This window comes from Electrophorus electricus, unplaced genomic scaffold (genome assembly GCF_041902795.1).
Source record: "Electrophorus electricus isolate QZ-2024a unplaced genomic scaffold, ASM4190279v1 Scaffold47, whole genome shotgun sequence".
Lineage (NCBI taxonomy): Eukaryota > Metazoa > Chordata > Actinopteri > Gymnotiformes > Gymnotidae > Electrophorus > Electrophorus electricus.
This window is the reverse complement of record NW_027658765.1, coordinates 539030-547835: the sequence shown is the minus strand read 5'-3', so window position 1 is coordinate 547835 and position 8806 is coordinate 539030.

The window sequence follows — 8806 nt, the reverse complement described above, 5'->3', positions numbered from 1 at the left end:
CCCTTTATTGGCTTCCAATAGCTGCACACATCAGATTAAAACCTGAATGTTTGCCTACAAAGCCAAAAATGTCCCTCAATATTTGATGTCAATGGTAAAAGCCCGATCTGTACCTTGAGTACGTCGAACCTCAAGTATGGCTTGGCTTGAAACACCATGCTTCAAGTCTCATGGAAGACAAGTATCGAGAGTATTCTCTATCTTGGATCCTAGATGGTGGAACAAATGTCTGCTTACTGTCTGGACAGCAGAGTCCCTTGTGGTCTTCAAATGCAGACTGAAGACCCATCTATTTGTGGAATATTTAAATGAGCACTGATCCTACACCTATGTTGAGTAACTGAACCTCTGGTACTTATTCTAGAGTATTGTTTTCCGAACTTATCGATATCTGTTATAGAGTATTTTGCACTTCTAGGCATCAGCACTGATCCCTGTATTTCAACAGTATTCTAGTTCAATGGTATCTTGGACTCTAACTTACTGCACTGGCTAGGATGTATTCATTCCTTGAGTAAATGATAAAGCACTTTTGTAAGTCACTCTGGATAAAAAAAATCTGCTAAATATCGTGAATGGAAATGTAAATAAGCCTAGAAAAGAATGGAATTAATAACAACATGACATACAAAAAAATAAACTTGGTAAAAAAAAAGCAAGAAAACAGACAAAATCTTTCATAGGTACTGAAAACAAAAAGAAATTTTACACATCAATATGAAATTAACAATAAGTCTCTAACATATGTTACTTATACTGAAACTTGCTAATGTGGTTGGAAATATTTCCAAGAGGAACCTGTGGATACCCAATGTCCTCCTCATGATACATTCCATAATTGAAGCATTCCGAGGGATTCGCCTTTGGAATCAGACTCTGTTTGGACTGCTGACACCTCTAAACCGATCACACAAGTTAAAGACGGGATGCAGGGCTTTTGGGCAGCTGGACATCAACTTATTCTCACAATTTTTCTTCATCTGAAGTTGAACTGAGTGAATTGAGTGAAGTAACCTCATGTACCACAGAAACTATTCAGCCTCCTCTCAACGGCTGCCAACGCTTTTCTCATCTTCATAGTTTCTACATCCTCCAGAGCATCTTTGAAATGGAATTTCATTGCTCCTGCAAACCTGGTGTACATGTAAATGGAGTACTGTATCTGCTTTTACCTCCTGTAATTATACTGTTTATAAACAGAGAAAGAAATGATGCTCATGAAAGAGAAAATGTAGACGTATGGCTTGATCCTCATGGCTGGTGGATTGTTTCTATGGTACCTCTTAAGCAGCTGTGGTGTTACTCACGACTCATTTTGCCTTTAGGTTTGCTTTAAATGCAATTGTGAATGGAACAGCTACAAGCAGCACTACGATACACTCCTCTCTGAGACAACCAACAGCATTTTGTTGCAGGAAATGAAGAAAATTGCCAGGGAAAAAGCAGACATAGCGTATTCAAAATACACAACACCAATCATGAGGAATGAATTGGAAGTAGCTGTAAGGCTGCAAAGACCAAATGATGTTGAGAGTGCATACAGGGCAATCTCTGAGCATACCTACAAGGTACAGGAAATGGAGGAGCAAAGACTCAGTTCTGCAGAACCACAACCAGCACGGCAACCAGCACTCCAACCAGGACAGCAACAACAATGGCAACCAGCACGGCAACAGGAATGGCAACCAGCACATCGACCAGCACAGCAACAAGAACAGCGTCAAGCATGGCAACAAGAAAAGCAACCAGCATGGCAACAAGAACGGCCAACAGCATGGCAACAAGAAGAGCAACCAGCATGGCAACCAGCATGGCACCCAGGACAGCAAGAAGAACAGCAACCAGCATGGCAACCAGGACAGCAAGAAGAACATTAGCATTATATGACTAATAGAATATCCTAAATTTCAGCAAAAGCTCAGTAAATATGTTTTGCTGAAAAACCCAATTAAAACTCAAAGGTTAATGCAGAAATGATTATATAATTTGGGAGCACTGGACTTACTGTGTGGTAGGAGGGACTTGCTCCCAAAGTCCTAAAGAGGAACATTGCTGGGATCATGCAGGCAGTCTGTGCTTTCGCAAGGCAATCAGCATGTGGAGTCTGGTGTTTTCTGCTGAGGTTAGGTGTGATGTGAGCTGTTCCTTGAGCGCTGATCCACACTGCAGACGTCATGGACAAATACAGAGCGCTCTGGACGGGCCTGCTAAAGCGCACCATCGTCACTAGAGTGCACTTTACACACTTTCATCATTGCTAGAGTGAGCCTTACACACTTTAATTGCCGCAAAAGTGCGCTTTACTCACACACTTTCAGACTCTTATATGGATTTGGTCCAACCACATTCTTCCAATCGAGAGCCCTCCGGTTGGATTTCTGTGCCATATATTTGAACATCCTGCTCTTCCAGGCATGTCTACACACACCAGCACACATGTCCGTTCAGAACCAGAGGCTTCACATGGGTCTAAATGAACAGTTTAATCATGAGTGCTTAAGGAGGTGCTGTGAAGCTCAGAGATATAAACCACTTGGTCTCCCTGTTGCTGGGTGTAGATGTTTTGCAGATCTGCAGCAGGCCCGCCTCACCAGTCGGAGCACAAAGCAGAAGGTTCAGCTCCTGGGAGCCCTGCTTGAGTGTGTTTCAGCCCGCTGCCCTGCATTTGAAGAAGATTATGATCATGTCCAGTTAAACGGCCCCCTCAGCCATTCAGAACACCTCAGAACCTCACGCAGTACCCTGCAGGAACTGAACACGGGCACCTTTGTTTTTTCACTGCTGTTGAAGTCCAGGAGCAAAGCCTCCTCTGATGTTCTCCTGTGCTGTCCTCCAAAGGATGCCCATGAGTTCCTGAGTTACTGCAGCTGAAAGAGGAGGAAGAGAGGCTCGGGGCCTCTTTCTTCTCTTACATCTGCCCTGCGGAAAACTTTTGAGTTTCATATCAAGTCTGTGCTCACATGCACCAGGTAATTATGTATCACTGTTCCATATCTCATTTGTGTTAATGGACTGGTCTTAACCAGTCTTAACGTGTTTGTTTAAAGTGTACATTTTCTCACCGAGAGCAGGCGCTTTCTCCGGACATCTGTTTAAAGTGTTCATGAAAGTTTCATAACATACATAACTTAAATGTGAACATTTAAAATGCTCACCAGTTCAGCTTCTATTCATCACATAACTTTCAAATCCCAGAGTGTGTGAGTTTGGGAAAACATAACTGACATGGACTGAGCATTCTACGTGCTCTGCTGGCTTTGCATTAGTGTACATGTTTACTGTTTTGATGCTCCACATTAGATAAGCTGTTATCTACTAGTAAAACATACACAAGCATATTAGCATGTGATAACTCACACACTGTATAAGGGATGCAGCAAGTTATTTCTGTGCAAATGTTTTAATATTTCTGTTCTCCATTTTGTGAAAGCTGTGGACAGCAGAGCTGCAGAGTGGATGTCTACAACTACCTCTCTGTTAATCTGAGCCCTACTATGACCGACAGTCTACACACTTACTTTAAGGTCTGTCACGTCACACACCCTCTTTGGATAACGCTTCATTACTGTGTTGTAAAGGAGAGAATACAGTTATGACATGCTGCCATTTTGATTTTATCACTCTCAATGAAAGGGTCTCTTTCTTTTTTCAGCCAACACTACTTGAGCGTTTTTGTGTGTGAAGTAGGCTGCAAGGCAACTGAAGAGGTGGAGTTTTTCACACTGCCACAGTGAGTCTCGTCTGACGTAGATGACCTTAAAGAATGAGTTTTAAACCAGTCCAACACACACACCCTCCTCCACTCACACACACTTCCAGTCCTTAAGTCACTTTTCCTCTTGGAACAGTATTCTCATCCTCCATATTAAGCGGTTTGACATGCTGGGCCAAAAGCTCTCAGACGTGATGGACGTCCCGTCCGAGCTGGATCTCTCTGCCCTTCCTGGGGTGGCTTCTCTCAGACAGCAGTCGAGGTGAGCTCGTACCATTAACCCGTGCCCACATACTTCTCTGTCCACCCATTCCCATTTAGCTACAAAATGCTGACTGAATGGCTTTGTGGTTTGTCCTCAGTGGAGCAGCGGGAACCCAGGAAAAACCCCAAGAAAAGCAAAATGATAAACTGGGGGAAAACTCCAGTCCCCAGCCAGGTAGAGTTGTGCCATTTTCTTTCAGTGGAGTGATAATATGGCTGTGTATAAGTATCTGCCATAATGACTAAGTTCTTTTAATCCATCAGTAGTAAATGAGAGAGGAGAAGGACAGGGAGCTAGAAGACAGCACGTAAGCCCACCGGTGAGGAGAGAGAGAGACCAAAAAGAAGAGAGATACAGGCTGAGAGAGACACAGAGACAGAATGAGAGAGAATGAAAGAGGCCTGTTAATACAGAGATGGGGTTTCAACGATCCATGATGCATTTTCAGTTAATCGTATGAAAAAAACACATGTAGTTGTTGGTTGCAGGAATGTGCACCCACCTACAGACTCCTGGCTGTGGTTTCTCATTTAGGTGACAGCATTTAGGTGGTCTTGCTCTAAGAGCCATCAGACCTCTACAACTTGTCCAGAATGCAGCAGCATGACTGGTCTTCAGTCTTCAAAGGTTCACACATTACTCCATTGCTGCGCTCCCTTCACTGGCTTCCAGTAGCTGCCTGCATCAGATTTACAAACTTAATGTTAACCTACAAAGCCAAAAATGGACCAGTCCCTCAATACATGATGTCAATGGTAAAAGCCTGATCTGTACCTCGAGTACTTCGAACCTCAAGTACAGCTCGCCTTGAAACACCATGCTTCAAGTCTCATGGAAGAGAAGCATGGAGACTATTCTCTGTCCTGTATCCTAGATGGTGGAACAAATGTCCGCTTGCTCTCTGGACAGCAGAGTCCCTTGCAATCTTCAAACGCAGACTGAAGACCCATCTATTTGTGGAATATTTAAATGAACACTTTCCATGCTCCTATGCTGACTAACTGAAACTCTAGTACTTATTATAGGGTATTGTTTTTTGCACTGATGCTGACTAAAGGAAGCTCTAGTGCTTATTGTTTATTGCACCGATTGTTGTCTGAGAGAGATTATATGTATTTTGCACTTCTAGGCATCACATTAATATACTGTATTCTACTGTATGCTAATATACTGTATTCTAGTTCATTGGTATCTAACCTACTATACTGGCTAGAATGTTTTCATTCTATGAGTAAACGACAACAGTACTTTTGTAAGTCGTTCTCGATAATAGCCTCCGCCAAATGCCATAAATATACACACGACTGTCTCGTTTTATCGTGATTAAAATATGCTACTTACGGGACTGGGTTACGGATGTTTTGCTCTATAGCCAAGTTATAAATATCTTGCTTTCTCTCAAGGGCAGGGCTTAAATTATGTCCACATAAAGCGCCAGTTTTCGGTCGATTTCTATTACCTACGGAGCGGTGCAACCACGCGTTAACACACAGGTACATCAATCACCATCAGGTCAGGTTTCTGGTGGACCCGCGTAGTTCTTTTCGATGTTGTGCTTAACCATAACATAAAAAGTAAAATGACATTTCGACAAAACAGGATACATCGAATAACCAGAATACTGGTTACCTTTTCGTTAATATTGATGTTAAACTGAACCACACGCCAGCAGTTCGACCCTCCTCACATTGTGGGCCAAGCCAGTAATAAAGCTATAACATTACTTCGCCCACGTCTTCTTAATACTTCTGTGTTCATTTGGCCAGTGACATGTTAATTACTTAAAATTAAACTAATCGTATTATTTATTTATCTTAAACAAACTAAACTAACGTTAACTAATTAATATATCGTAATGTGAAGGTAACCTAAATTTCACCGTAGCCTATGCTGCTTTCCTCCTGTTATAACTACATTAACCGATTAGCCTTCAGTTAGCTAACGGTAGGTGGCTAAAACTTGCCATGATACAAAATCGTCAGAAATGGCACTAAAACACAATGTAAACATAGAAAATTCCAGTAATGGCGAGGCTATTCTGTCCCCTTTTATTAACAAGGGTCACCAATATGATTAATTATTTTTCAATGATTCATGTGAAAATCCATTTTTGTTCTGCTTTGTTTCTTTCTGTTAGATCACTGCCTTTGGTCTAGCGCTAGCTAGGCTAGCCAGCTAGCTAACTATTCAACGAAACTTTGAGTACACAAACGCTATGGTAAAAACCTGTGGTAAAAATGCCAAAACGTGAAGTAAAATGTTAACTGGAGATGGTAAATGTCATTAATGCATCAAACTGTATGACCGAAGGATAAACTTGTAGCTATGTCGTTATGACCAGCTGTATGTCAAATGACCCAGTATGAACCAGAATTAGCTAGCTAGGTTAACTCTATATCTTGCTAGCTAGCTGATTTTGTGTATCGTTTAATTGAGGGGCAAGTCTGCAAAAATGAATGTTAGGCAAGACTGTAGTCACAATCCATATTGTGAGAGACACATCCCCCCCAGATATTCAGATATGCTCAAATTAGCCCCCCCCCCCTTTATATCGAGGTAATACATTTAAATATTCCACTCACCAGCTGTGTTAGGATGCATCAGTGTTCTCATCTGCTAATGATTCACTTTTTATTATAACACTCACTATTACTGACTATCTAACGCTTGATTTGCAGGAAAAGGCAACCTTAACGTCAATACGGCCTTTCGCGCTGAAACTGTAGTTGTAGAAATAAATATTTTACTTAAAAGTGTCAGTAATTGTGTTAAGTGGAAACAGACATTTTTGGTGAGAATGGGTCAGTTTGTAAATGCGAAATCAATCAACCATTACTACTGACTTTAGCTTATCATGTCTAAGTTTCCTGGAAAGTTAAATAGTCACACATTCATGCAGTGTTCATCAATGGTCTCGGTCATATTCAGACAACGTTAATGTTTTTAGATTTCGTTCTATACTTTTTATTTCCTGTTCACTCTGGTTCATTCGGAAAGTATGAGGATGTTGACAGGTCAGAGAGAGTGGGTGATATGGATGTGAGTGAGAAAAGGAGCAAATATTGATGGTTAAGACCAAGTAATGACGGTAAGGAGAAGGTAAAAGCTGCTCGTTGCCTGGACAGAACTTTGGAAACCAGTCGTCGTTCTGAGAAAAACATAGCAAGTTACAAATTTGTCCAGTAGAAAGAAATTAAACAATAAGAAATATGTGTCTATGTGTGTTAGAGGAGCAGTGGTTAATAAAAAGATCAAATATGTAGACACATTTCTACATTTGTACTGGGGGCCCTCTTGAGGTAATAAAATGATATTGTATCAGAAAAGTGTGGATGGTCCGGAATAAACTGGTTTCATAGAGGAAAGACCTCTCTAGGCCTCAGCATAAATTATGTCTTTAAATTTGTGTATTTGATATTCGGGGAAATGAGGAGGAGCATGGAGGCTACATGATGGCTTTTTTGCTTTTATGGTTTTATTTATTTTTTCTTGTTTTTTGTTTTGTTATCATTTCTTTACTGTTTGACTACATGATGACTTTCTTTGTTTTAGTCTTCTTCTATTTGATTGACATTAGGTCATTTTTGTTTAAGGTAGAGGCTGGATAAAATGTTTAGCATGACCATTCATGGTGATGCAGTAGATTTCGTTCTAAATTAGAGCGATGGTAATACTGTCTTGTCTTGCTGGGTAAGGATATAAATTCAGCTCCTACTTGATGGCGGTTTATGTTTTTATTTTATTTTATCCAATGTTGTTTTTTGTTCCTACTTATCTCGCATTTCCCAGTTACTTTTGTTGTTTTCTTTTACTTTGCTTTATACATTATGTCTAATCATCCAGTGTACCGAATCAGCACAGCAAGAGAACCTTCCTGACTTCCTAGATGGTTAGGAATGTATTAGTGAGCTCACATACAGTAGTTCATATCAATAGGTTACAGTTACTCACAGTATTAGTAAAATTATGAAGTGTAATATCTTAGTAGAAGGAACAACTCAACTATCCTGCCCCATGCCTGATGATGATTAGATAGGGTCTCTGCTGGCAGAGATAGCCACCTTGGACACAACGTATAGGTAAGAAGGAATGAAAGGTTGGGGATAGTCAATTAACCAATTGAGTTATATTAAGTATATAAACAAACTATTAAAACACTATCAAAAAAATATATCGATAGATTGCAAACAAAAACGCTGACTATAATGGGTTCATGACAAAAGTCATGAAAGAGGGGAAATGAGGTAATAAAGATATCTTAAGCGGAAAAATACACTGGTAGAAACAATATGGACATCACCGGAAGAACCAATATGGGCATCCGGTGATATAGAATAGGATCGCCTTTAAAAAAAAAAAAAGTAGTTCAGGTAGAACATAATGGTACCAAGAACCGGTTGGTGTAAGTATTGAATATCAATTTGCAAACACTGAATAATGTATGGTTTGGAGAACAATATTGGAACCTGGACAAGTATTATGAAAAAATAAAAATGGTTATGTAAGGGTCCTTGAAGAAAATGTATAAAAGATGTGCCCACCTGAGACTATTAGACATTCTCCTGTCAATGCCTCATTTGTAACATTGAGCTCAGAATAAAGACAGGGCCAGCAGTTCTCTTCAATTATTTCAAAGTCTGGATCTTTATTTCTATTGAATTGAATTGTGTATTGACTAAACAGTGTTGAACTTAGGAAGCTCTAGGAACGAAACTTTCTTTAGTCATCCTACAGGAAACAGGTGGATAGAAAAGGACAGAAACAGCAATATCACAGGCTGACTAATTTACTGATTATATTTAAAATTGCATTCATTCAAAATTTCTCCT